The following is a 13,715-nucleotide window of genomic DNA, read 5'->3' on the forward strand; positions in this document are numbered from 1 at the left end:
TGAAGAAGTGAGGTTCTTACCCACGAAAGCTTATGCTTCCAATACTTCTGTTAGTCTTAAAGGTGCCACAGGACCCTCTGTTGCTTTTTACAGATTCAGACTAACACGGCTACTCCTCTGATAAGTGGAAGCTGGTGGCTGAGCTATGAGTTGAACCCAAGTCGTCTGAGTCCCAGTCCAGTGCACGACGCAGTACAACTTCCTTCCAACAACAATTGGGTATAGTCTTCTTCATGTCATGTCTGAAACTGCTGTGTAGCTGTGCTTCATTTGAGCAGTGGTTAAGAACATAAGAACAGCCAGCCTGGGTTAGACCAAAGGTTCATCTAGCCCAGTATCCTGTCTTCTGACAGTAGCCAATGCAAGATGTTTCAAAGGGAATGAACAGAGCAGGGCAATTATTGACCAATCTCCTGTCATCCAGTACCAACATCTGGCAGTTAGATGTTTAGGGGCACCCAAAGCATGGGGTTGCACCCCTGACCATCTTGGCTAATAGCCATCGATGGACCTATCTTCCATGATTTTATTTAATTCTTTTCTGAACCCAGTTATACTTTTGGCCTTCACAACATCCCTTGGCAATGAGTTCCACAGGTTGACTGGGTGTTGTGTGAAGAAGTACTTCCTTATGTTTGTTTTAAACCTGCTGCCTATTAATTTCATTGGGTGACCCCTGGTTTGTGTGAAGGGGTAAATAACATTTCCTTATTCATTTTTCTCCACAACATTCATGATTTTAAAGACCTCTACCATATCTCCCCTCAGTTGTCTCTTTTCCAAGCCGAACAGTCTCTCTCCTTTTAATCTCTCCTCATATGGAAGCTGTTCCACACCCCTAATCATTTTTGGTGCCCTTCTCTGTACCTTTCCCAATTCTAATATATCTTTTTTGAGATGGGGTGACCAGAACTGCATGCAGTATTCATGGTGTGGGCATACCATGGATTTATATAGTGGTGGTATGATATTTTCTGTCTTATTATCTATCCCTTTCTTAATGGTTTGTAACTACCAGTTAGCTTTTTTGACTGCCGCTGAACATTGAGCAGATGTTTTCAGAGGACTATCCATGATGACCCCAAGATCTCTTTCTTGAGTGGTAACAGCTAATTTAGACTCCAGGCTGGATTACTCCTTATACAGAGAGGGCCTAATTTTCCCTTCACTTACTCCAGGGTACAACCAGTAATTGAGTGGTTTTTCCAGTCCCTGGTTTTCACAGCAGCTTGTAAGACACACTGGAATCCTTGGAGATTAATTTATTATTATATTTCTCTAATGCACCCATCACCATAGTATCTGGGTGCATGGTATGTAGTTGTGAGAACTGCAGAGTCCTTGTATAGATATTATAATTGAAAACATAATATATATCTCGGAGCACAGGACCTTCTTCAGAAGCAACGTGTAAAGGAATAGTTAATGACTTGCATATGCTGGCACAGAAAATGAAAGCATTAGCAGCAGAACCAGTGGACTCTATTACTGTATATGGACTAAGTGTATATTTTCCATTGTGGATCATTCCTAACAAAAATCGAGGGTTGCCAACTGGCCAATATATTTACTGGCAGAGTCCCTATTTTTTTTTAATGAAATCTAGTTGAAGCTCAGCAGAAGCCAGTTTTTTTTTAATGCCTTCGATAAATAAAAATGAAAACACTCCATATGAATAAAAGTGACGGGTGTCTCCCTTGGATGTTTTTAAAGCTTCCAAGAATAGTCCCTAGTGTCAGCAAAAGCTAATGTAGCCAAAAATTGTCTATTGAAAGTCTCAATACAAGGGGTTTTGCATCAGTTAGCGTAGAAGTAATTACTCCCCCGCCTGGGACTTAGCACTAAAGATGGACACAAACTAGAACACCTTTGTACTTCGGATCTGGATCTGAAAATAAAAGTCATGGCTCTGGCCCATCGATATAACACTGATCGAAATCGGAGCACCAGATCTGAATGCCCTCAAGCTTTGGTTTCAAATTACATGGCCCAGGGCGGCCCTTTGTCCTCCAAAACCTGCCCCCGCTTGTGGCAGGAGGCAGATTTCATTTAACGGCAGCTGGGGAGGTGAGCAAACGGGAAGGTTTGATTTCTGGCTTTAGCCACTACGTTAAACAAACCAAGAGCCCAATGTATCAACACAGTGTGAGCCCGGTTCTGTTCTGTTGTTTCTCTTATGCTGTGCCCTTAAGTCTCATATCAGAGTGACTGAAAAGAGAACTGGGAGATGCACTGCTCCAGGGATAGAGCTTGGGGATGAAGGGCGGGCTGCAGCAGGGAGCAGTGCACCCCACATTTCCTCTTCTGTATTCTCTGTAGATATTTTCTTGGAGCAGAGATTCCTCTGATGGAAGACTGTAGCCAGCCCTAAAGAGTAATTTACAGGGGAAGCTCTTGGAAATGGGTACGGAAGTGTCCCCCCCGGGGAGATTCCTGACCTGGTGCATTCCAAGGATAAAACATTTGCTCTTTAAAATATCAGTAAGAGTCAGGGATAAAAATAAATCTTCTGTATGGAAATCCACCCTCCCCACCAAATCTGAACAATGCCCTAGTCATAGAACCTGCCAGATCCTGAGCTGGTATAAATCAGTCCAGCTTCTTTGCCTTCTCAACAGTGCAGGTAACTGTCCTGGTTGCCTTCAGTTGAGCTACACTGATTTACACCTATTGAGGAACTGACCTGATCGAGCTCAACATCTCCATTGTTATCAGCGCTGCACATAGCAAGGTGACTCGGAGAAGGAAGCGTTCTAAAATGAGACTAATTGCATAAAAAGAATAGATTGTTAACTCGTTCTGTGCAGGACACGGTGCTTAGAATGCATCCCATTTATGAGTTTGCATATGTCTCCCTTTAAAATAAACGAATTATGTAGCCTGTTCCACTAGCACAAATAGTGGGTCTAACTGAAGCTACCGGTACATGCCTATACAGAGAGGTGGAGGAGATGGCATGAGGTGGTCTGTTACTCTGCCGGACAGGCTGCCTGTATTGCACATGACCGCATGGGGAGGAGAACAATCAACAGTGTGGGCTGCTCCTCTTCCTACCTGAGTACAGGGGAATGAGCCTTGACTTTGCTCTTTCCCACTCTCCCCATCCTCCCCCAAACAGGCCAGCCAGAGTAAGTGAGTGATGGAGGGCGGGGGGAAGGAATCTCCATAAGTATTGAGAGGAGGGAAATTCCACCATGTGGACATTTGTTTTTATTCCCAATCAGGACAAATATCACAGGATGGAAATTAAAAAAAAAAAACTGATTTGGAAATTCTGAAACATTTGACATGTTTGATTTAAATGAAACATTTTGACTTTCCCCAAATTGAAATGTTTCATTTTGGTTTATTGAACTGACTTGAAAGGCTTCCCTTTCAGTCATAGCAGCATAAACTGCATTTTCCCCTTGTGGAGCATTGCCTTATGGTAGTTGTAGTTTGGGAGGCTGATGCCCAGATTCTGCCCTATAGGCCAGGCTCCCTGGCTTGACTTAATCTCCTACAATGCATCTAGTAATATGACTTCCATGATGCACCATCCAGCTTGGTCAAAGTAAAAGCAGTGCATTGTCATATGGGAGATGTAGCCCTCCGGGGTGTCTGGCCCATAGAACAGCATAGGGCTTTGAACTACAACTCCCATAAGGCAATGAGCTGACAGCAGATTGCAGTTTAATCTTTTGTTGAACTGATTCCGACTAGTTTGGCTGGAGACCCAAAATACAAAACTTTGATTTAAAGATCTACCTAAACAGAGCCATACACAGCTATGGCAGTGGAAAATGAAAGGATCTGGAGGATGGATTCATTATATGATTGGTTAAAACAACAAAATAAAAAATTGCCTCCATTATTTCCCCCAAAAAACATTGCAAAAAGGGCAAAGTTAAGGGTATTTGAACTACATTAATTATGAATTCCCAACTTGCTGATGCTCATGTTAGGTAAGTACTGTAGTTAAATATTAGGGTTATATACATTGTTAGCATATAGTTAAGAGTGCTAATGTATTTAAAATGCACAAAATTCTTTGTTTCATACATAAAATTCTGGTTAGCAAAAGTTGGTTGTGTGTGGGGCTATCACAGTTGAACTTTGGGGTATAGTAAGACTACATTTGTGGAAGTGAGTATGAATTAATGAGTTTAGTTAATTAGCCATGTAAACTGATGCTAATGTGGCATCTTTCTTTAATTACATTAATCAATTAATGAAGATCTAGGCTTTTTATTATCATCTCTGATATGTTTCCCAGAGTTTGACTAGAGACTAGCTATTTTTTGACATTATTAATTTAAATGTAGGAAGAAAACAGGCTCAGAAATCTTTGCTAATGATTGTTCCTTTAATTTATTAAACCATACAGAGCCTGGTGATTAAGATGGTTTAGTCCCAAAGCACGCCAGACTTGATGGTTTTCACTGTGCTTTTGTTCTAAGACTTTCTTTTTCCTTTCTCTTGAACCTAAAATTCAAAGCCGGGCTCTCGGGTGTGAATCCATATGATGCAAGACTGAAATGCTTGTTCCTGAGAAATGAAGCCTCTGAGTTTTGCACAGCTGCAAGGTGGCTATATAGTCCCTGCCTAAAATATAGCTCTTAACTATGTTTATAAGTAGTTGGTGACATGCCTGGCTTTAAACATATACTGTGTCCACACACAATATAGTTAATATTTTGGTTTATAACTGTGACAGCTAACAATGCTTTGCCCTTGCCACTGGCCTAAGCTGACAGATGACATTCAGTTCTCTGTGTGGTACAACATCCCAAAGTGCATTATTCCACTTCCTGCTTTTGTGGATATAGTTTGTGGGTATGCTGCCCCCTGCTGCAGCAGTACAGGACAGTTGCCCAGATTTTCCCAGAATGCACTGAGCACAGTTAGGTGCAGTTGCACAAACATGATCATATTGTGGCCACACTGCAGTTTCATTCACAACTCAATTGTGTTGTAACCACGTCAGAGAATGGCCTCACAACGGGTTAACCCCCCCACAGCCACCCCCGCAAAACCATGTTCTAAACATAGTTGAACCACCAGCCTTTAGCTGGACTATTAGGTCTGTGTGGGACACAGGCACCATGTGAGATGAGACTGAAGGCTATCCAGTTCCTTGACACTTGTGCTCCAGAGGCTGCAGCTTTATCTTGTGAGTTAAAAGGAACCACCCCAGACTGACCCACTAGGTACTATACTAAACTCTTCATGGGCAGACGTGGCTCTTACCCACACAGGACAACACTCACAAAACACACTCATGATTTGCTACTTTCTCTTCATTGCTGGAGGCTTGAGAGGCCTTGGTCCTAGCGACACCCAGTCTTACTGATTCACAGTGCTGCGTGGCTTCGTATAGAACTGAGGACAGATAACTTTTTGTAAACATAAATAACACATCCCCTCTCTTGTCAGGCAAAGGTGAATAGCCTATTGAAACATATGGACCTGTTCTCCTTTCCTTTATTTCTGCTACCCAGAAGTGTGCTGTGCTGAAAGCTAGGATTCTGTAAAGTTATCGAGTTCTGGATTTCCCCATTTGTCTTCAAATGACTCTTCAGTCTTCCTTTTTTCTGTTGAGTTCCATCTCATTGACTTCCTATAAACACTAACATAGAGCCACAAGCACAGAGACCTGCCTGGAATGGAATCCATTCACCTTGGAGAGATGCTGCCAGGATCAAAGTTGGGCCCACAAAGTGGGAAGCAGTGAGCTCCAGCAGGGGTGCTGGAACAATTTTTATAGTGGAGGTGCTGAAAGCCATTGAAACCAATGATAAACCCTGTATAGACACCTCTACCCCGATATAACGCGACCCGATATAACACAGTAAAGCAGTGCTCCGGGGGGACGGGGCTGCGCACTCCGGCGGATCAAAGCAAGTTCGATATAACGCGGTTTCACCTATAACGCGGTAAGATTTTTAGGCTCCCGAGGACAGCGTTATATCGAGGTAGAGGTGTAATGGAATCCACTTCAAACTGGTGGTACGGCAGCACCCCTAGTTCCAGTGGAGAATCATACCTGATTCTGGACAGAGTGAAAGTTTGAACTGATTATTCCCAGTAGAGGCAGACAGAGACATTGCCCTAGCACAATGGTACACTGGGGAAGACCCATTTCTGGAGGGTTAACCAGACATTATACTAGAGATGGTTGAATTTACAAGGCAGTGAGATCTAGAATTCAAGACCTTGCAGAGCTTTTTTTTCACTGCAAGTGGACCCTCAGATGGTGTAAATCAGCTTCTTTGGAGCTCTGGTGATTTACATTAGCGGGGGATCTGGTCATGTATGTTCTAGTGAAGCGCAAGAGAGTTTCCAGTAGTGTTCTTTTACTGTGTGAGTGCAGGGGAGAATGTTCTCAATTGTTTTACCAAACATCACGGAGAAGTTTCTGAAATATTATAGTTTTGTGAAACTTGTATCTTTTCTATACTCCTACTCTTGCCAATCAGCAAGAGCCCAAAATGCAAACACTGATCCTTAAATCTGTCCCTTAGTCTTATAATGGAGAGTTGAAGGGTGTGGAAAAGCTATGATTTTTTTTAAAATTGCATATTTACTATAATACATTTGCCAGGCCCAAATTCTGTATTGACGGTTGTACACCCTGCAAGAATCTATTGACCTGAATGAAATTTGGCACACATATCATACATGAACAAAGTCAGGGATAAATAGAAAAGTCATTTTATTTTTGGATGTCCCTATTGAGGAGTACAGGCAGTCCTGAGGGGCTAACTGAGAATGGAGTCCCATTGTGCTAGGCACTAGGCAGTCCCTGCCCTGACTAGCTTGCAATCTAGACATTTACAAGCCTCTAGATGCTGACATAACACAAATAATAATAGAGCCAAATCCCAGAAAATTACTCTGTGCATTTTATTGGAGTTGGGCACTTAGAGACGCAAACCTCACTCCCCCCTCTCCCCCCCCCCGAGATCAGTACCTTATTCTTTTGTCTTGCTATAGCTGATTTCATGAGATATTCCCAACATGTTAATCCAGGCCTGCCTGTACTTGCATCATATACCCCCAAATCTAAGCTTTATTTGTGTAAAAGCAAAATTCTCTAGCCATTAAGAGTAACTTTCATATTGTAAACTGGTGCAGTGCCTGAGTCTTCAGACTATCTGAAACAATAGCTCAGAGCATTGTGAACTGTCCTGTTTATCATAATAAGCCATTAACTCTGAAGCATAATGATGGACATTAAAATGTTAACTACTTCACTGCTGATCAAAACATGCAAGAAAGAAAAAGGATGATTATATATAGGGCCCTACCAAATTCACGGTCCATTTTGGTCAAATTCACGGTCGTAGGTTTTTAAAATTGTAAATTTTGTGATTTCAGTTCTTTTAATCTGAAATTTCATGGTGTTGTAATTGTAGGGGTTCTGACCCAAAAAGGAGTTGTGTGTGTGTGTGTGTGTGGGGGGGGTTACAAGGTTATTGTAGGGGTAGTGCTGCCTTCAGAGCTGGGCAGCTGGAGGGCACCGGCTGCTGGGCAGGAGCCCAGCTCTGAAGGCAGAGCTGCCGCCAGCAGCAGCACACAAGTAAGGATGGCATGGTATGGTACTGTCACCCTTACTTCTGTGCTGCTGTTCGCAGGGCACTGCCTTCAGAGCTGGGCGCCCAGCCAACAGCCGCCGCTCTCTGGCCCCCCAGCTCTGAAGTCAGCGTAGACATAAGGATGGCAATACCGCAACACCCCTAAAATAACCTTGTGACCCCCCCACAGCCCCACAACTCCCTTTTTGGTCAGGACCCCCATTTGAGAAACACTGGTCTCTCTTGTGAAATCTGTATAATATAGAGTAAAAGCACACAAAAGACCAGATTTCACAGGGGGAGACTAGATTTCACGGTTTGTGACATGTTTTTCATGGCCATGAATTGGTAGGGCCCTCATTGTATATGAAGAGTATCACAGTTTATTAAGTGTGGCTTGGTTTGGTGTTTCAAGTGGAATTTAAGTTTTCTGGGCAAAGCTTGGGAGAGTACCACTATTTCCCTTCCCCATGCCCCCTCCGAAATTGTGTCCCCTACATGTATCAGTGCTGATTCACACACTCTCCTTCTCTCCCTTTAATACAGTATATATATATATTATGTGTACTTATATAGATATATCTTTAATATTATATTTACATACATCCACAGATAGATACATGCACATGTACACACATACACGTCACCACTGCAATGCACAGTGATGAATGCATGCATCTCCCACTATTGTTCAAACATTCTAGAGTATAGTAATGTTTCCAACTGTCTAAGTTTCTTTGGAGGTAAATGATCAGGCTGTGCATTTCCAGGAAATCCGTATGTGAAATTTGCTGCTTTAGGGACCATCTTTTGGGACTGTGTCTGTACAACACCTAGCACAATAGGGTCACGGTCTGTGACTAGGGCAGCAAGGTGCCACCGCAGCACAAATAAATAAATACTACTAATAATAATTAATAAGACTGGCTCTTTCTCCAGTCATGCTTCTTTGTCACCCCCTCCATCTCGCAGTTACTAAGAACAAGATCACCCTACATTCACTTCTCTTGTGGCTTTATCATTCCTTTGAAACCAGTTTTATTTCTGACTGGTGGATTTTGACAAAATGCTCTGTAGTGGTGGGAGGCTCAGACAGGCCAAGGGGATTTCAATCTCTGTGACTGACTACTGCAGTATTGTCAAGCCCAGCCATTCAAAAATCACGAGCCGGCCACCCCCCCAAAACAATGAGACTGACTGAAAAATCATGAGATTAAACAAACCCTATTGTGTTCTCGCTCTTTGCCTTCTGGGGGCATGCATACGCTACAGCACAGCTACGGGGCTGCAGCCGTGCTGTGGTAGCACCATAGTGTAGACACTTCCTGCAACGATGGAATGCGCTTTTCCGTCGATGTAGGTAATCCATCTTTCTGAGAGGTGGTAGGTAGGTCAACAGAAGGATTCTTCTGTCAACCTAGCAGTGTCTGCAGTGGGAGTTAGGTCAACCTATCTCTGGCACTCAGGGTGAGAAATTGTTCACAGCCCTGAGCCATGTAGCTAGATCGATCTAATTTTTAAGTGTAAACCTAGCCTGGGCCTTTAGAGTGCCCTTGTATCCTGTTTTCAAGCTTTTCTCTGCCACCCTGAGGGCTAGAAACATACCTCTGGTTTAAAAGGAAAGTTGAGAGTCTCACATACTCCTATGTCTGCAGGAGCTGGGGCTGTAAGAAAAAACACCAAATGGTGCGACTCGCACAATAAGAGCGCAGGAGTTGGCAACACTGTATCCAGGAGGGGTTTTAATCCATGTCATTTTACGGCTCAAGGGTTTGGCTGAACTGTTGAGCAGCACAGTCAGTCTTCTAGGATCAGCTCTTAGAGTTGCAGCCACAGACCATTGCACATAGTTGTGGAGCTCTGGCTCCTAATTGTTATGGGTTAGATTCTCATTTTTAAAGCCCCTAGTAACTCCTACGTGGGCTATCCAGAACATGGGTCCAGGTACGTGGGAGGAAGTGGGGCTATTTGCTCATTTACTCCCTTCTCAGAGCAAGCAGACCCCGCACTTGAAGGTAGCCAAGTCTGTCCCAGGAGCGCCGCCAGCTTTTCTGCCACCCTAGGCGGTGGAAGGTCCCGCCCCGAAATGCCGCCCCCCACAGAGGCGGCGGAAGGTCCCGCCGCCGAAATACCGCCGCGGTCGCTGCCCCCCAAATTGTAGTGCCCTAGGCGACCGCCTAGGTTGCCTAATGGGTTGCGCCAGCCCTGGTCAGTCCAGAGATGGGTAGTTATTTTCTGCTGGTTTAACGCCTCCTACAGCCGCTCCTAGGGCAGTGCTGCCTACGCACAACCGCCTTGCATAGAGCTCCACCAAAAGGCACAACCTAGCTGTGAGTGAAGATTAAAGCAGAGTGGATACTAGCTGATGGATTGGGTTGGAGGGGAAGGGATGCAAAAAGGACCAAGGTACCCATCTTCCAGTGCATGACATGCATATTTATCCAGGGCTGAGGTCTGAATTTTCAGTCAGTGCAGCACAACTCCAGGGTGCAGTACAGTAGCAATAGGTAGCTCTTTCTCCAGCAGCACCTTCCTTGGCAATTTCCTGACCCTTGCTATCTCTCCTCCATTTCATTTAGACGTCCTTGTTAACATTTACTATGTAAACCTGTGCGTCCCGTCCCAATCCCTGCCAGCAACAGGCCTGCTGAGATCAAAACCAGACATGCTCATACTTTAACGGAGTGGACAGGCGTTTTGTGGGCCAACAGATCTCCTCCGAACATAGCAGCTGTGCCCTCCGTTTATGTAGCAAGTCAGCAAATCCATTCACTGGCTACCGGTTAATATTTCTACAAGGCTGATAGACAAGGAGGGGAGAAGGGACGGAAGTCGGCAGCTTGTCCAGCACCACACCCAACCAGAAGAGGATCTTGTTTGACTGTAAAAAGAGCAGAGGGCTAATGTGTGCAAAACAAGACTGAAGGTGACATCCGGGGAGGCTGCATGTGTGAAGCTGGCTAATGGGTGATTCATTAGGAGAGGCGTCCACCCAGAAATACATTTTGAATTCTGCAAGCACCACCAATTCATGCCTCTTCCTGTAGTCTAGGGGTGGTACACAGGCTTTGGCCATGTTGCAAATGAAGTGCTTTGTCAACTAACAGGTTATGAACAGGGCTCTGAAAACCCACCAGTATGGGATACCATGGCATGGCAAACCAAAAGGGGCAGTTGCCTAGAATAGCACCCCAGAAATTTGGTTGATGTTTCTAGTTCGATCCCATCCCGCTGCACCAGGATCCCTTTGGAGGTCCTAGTAGTGTGTAACCCCCTCCAGCATCTCTGGAGTGACTTCCTGGGGATGTCTATGGTGTATTTCAGAAGCCACAATTAGGTCAACGCCTGTAGAGCAGCAGTTGGCTGGAGGATCACTTCCTTGTTCTTATGTTTCTGAAAGAGTTGGGGACAGCTTGGCCCCTTGAAGGTATAGTGTGGTCCTGCTTGCTGGCCCCCTGAAGGCTGTAAGGATGGAGAAGAAGTCTGCTATCCATCCACTGTAGTGGTGGGCATGAGGGGAATGCATGTCATCAGGAAGATGTGATGGGAGCAGGGCCTTCTAGGGGCAGGAGGGAAGAGATTGAGGGTGAGGATGGCTTCAAGTGGCTTGTGGGAGATGAGGTAAAGGGAGATGGATGGGGGCAGTCCCTTGTGATCTGTGGGGGAGCAACTGGGGAAGGGTCTTCAGCTAGCTTGGGGCCATTCCAAGTCTTCTCCAAGGTTTGTATGACCCTTGGCTGGTGTTTTGGGTGAATCTCAGAGTCGGGGGTTTGCACTGAAAATCTAAGCCAGGGCATTTTAAATCTGGCTTTAGGTTTTGATGTGAACCCTTTGTGCAGCCTTGGTTCCCAGCACCAGGCAGGTCAGATAACCCAATTGAAATGAAACCCCTTCCTTTCAAGCACACTTTGCAGCTGTAAGCATGTGGGTGCTGTGCTTCTCCTACGCACGTGAGCTTTTGGAACTCAGAACTGAGCCAAACGTCTGCACGGAGGGGAAGCAGCACAGCTACCTGTGATTTTCACACCTTCACAACCTACAAGAGCTCCCACGCTCTGCTCGGCTTCGCTTTCAAGGCGTTCTTTGTGTGATAAAAAAAGATAATATGTGATAAAAACATCTGATGATGCAGGTGGCACCATCTGCTCCATCTCCTCCTGCTGCTGCCACTTAACCATTTTTCCAGGAATTATTAGAGAACCCTGGTGGCCATCTAAGGGGAGGCTCTCACAAATGTCCAAGCAGCTCAGGAGAAACCTGGGCATCCTTGTTACCCTTTTCGCACAGACATTTCCATAGCCAGATCTCAAGCACTTTATTATTATTTGTTTTGCAGTAGCACCTAGGAGCCCAAGTCATTGACCAGGACCCTGTTATGCTAGGTGCTGGACACAGAACAAAGATTTGGTCCCTGTCTCAAAGTAAGTAATCCCCTTCCCCCGTGGTATGTTCTTTCCACCATGGTGCAGCTTGCTAGCTGCTACAGCGCAGTCAGTGCCAGAGATGCTGAGCAAGGCTGGCAGAATTCGGCCCTTTTGCCCTCAATTAGGGTTACCATATTTCCACAAGCAAAAAAGAGGACACGGGGGGGTGGGGGGGTAGTGTGTGCGTGGTAGTCTATGTGTACGTGGCAGGTGGGGAGGGGGCGGGGAGGGGATTAATTTGATGGTTATAAAATGCTTTGAAAATGAAAAAAGGGCCCTGCAAATACTAAAGTGCTTTTATTCTCTCAATACATTTTGTTTACGCTCTCGGTCATTGTCATTCCTACCCTCATTGCTTTATCTAGTGGGCGCTGCCTGTGTGTCTCACGCTGTGAAAACACAAAAGCGAGCTGTGATCCCTGCCCAAAGGTACGGAACTGGCGAAGGGCCGAATCCGGTGAGGTTCTGTGCACTCACAACACCCACTGAAGCAGCTCTCAGAATTTGGGCCCCAACATCACATTACTTAAGTGCATGGCAAAACTTCTGCTGGCTGCACTAGCAGTACAATTGGGCCACAAATCAGTTGCAATGCTTGATTCAGATCCGATTAATTAGAACATGGGGGCTGCTCTGCTACCAGTATTGGGGGTTGCCCATTCCTGTTTAGGGAATTTTCACTCTACATAACTCTGTTTTCCTTAATGGAGAACACGCAGCTTTTATAACCATGTTTTTATCTTTGTTTGTGGATACTGAACTAATCTCCTATTCTGCTCGGACTGAGACTTTTGCTATACAAGGTTGAATACACTTCCAGTGTTAGTGCTCAAGGATCATGAAATTGGCCAATGGTGACTGGTGTCAGTTTCAGTTTGCTTGGGTTCTTGAGAACCTTTTCTGAGGTTAACTCAACCCAGGCTGCCATGCTAAATCCTAGTTTCAAGAGCAGACCTCATTTTCACATGCCCTACACCCCAAGCCATGACCTGGCTCAGATTAATTTGGAAATTGTTCCAGGCTTTCATACAACCTGAACTATACTTCAGGTCTGTTATGAAACTTGATACCAGGTGAGTTTTACCTGCCCTCTGTGAAAATTAGGCATGGCTGTTGCCATCAGATATTGCTGGATTCATTTCCTTATTTATTTTTAGGCACTCAAACCCCTTCTTCATAGAATCATAGAATATCAGGGTTGGAAGGGACCTCAGGAGTTATCTAGTCCAACTCCCTGCTCAAAGCAGGACCAATCCACAACTAAATCATCCCAGCCAGGGCTTTGTCAAGCCTGACCTTAAAAACTTCTAAGGAAGAAGATTCCACCACTTCCCTAGGTAACCCATTCCAGTGCTTCACCACCCTCCTAGTGAAATAGTGTTTCCTAATATCCAACCTAAACCTCCTCCACTGCAAGTTGAGACCATTGCTCTTTGTTCTGTCATCTGGTACCACTGAGAACAGTCTAGAACCATCTTCTTTGGAACCCCCTTTCAGGTAGTTGAAAGCAGCTATCAAATCCCCCCTCATTCTTCTCTTCTGCAGACTAAACAATCCCAGTTCCCTCAGGCTTTCCTCATAAGTCATGTGCTCCAGCCCCCTAATCATTTTTGTTGCCCTCCGCTGGACTCTTTCCAATTTTTCCACATCCTTCTTGTAGTGTGGGGCCCAAAACTGGAGACAGTACTCCAGATGAGGCCTCACCAATGTCAAATAGAGGGAAATGATCACATCC

Source organism: Trachemys scripta, chromosome 12 (assembly GCF_013100865.1).
Source record: "Trachemys scripta elegans isolate TJP31775 chromosome 12, CAS_Tse_1.0, whole genome shotgun sequence".
Classification (NCBI taxonomy): domain Eukaryota; kingdom Metazoa; phylum Chordata; order Testudines; family Emydidae; genus Trachemys; species Trachemys scripta.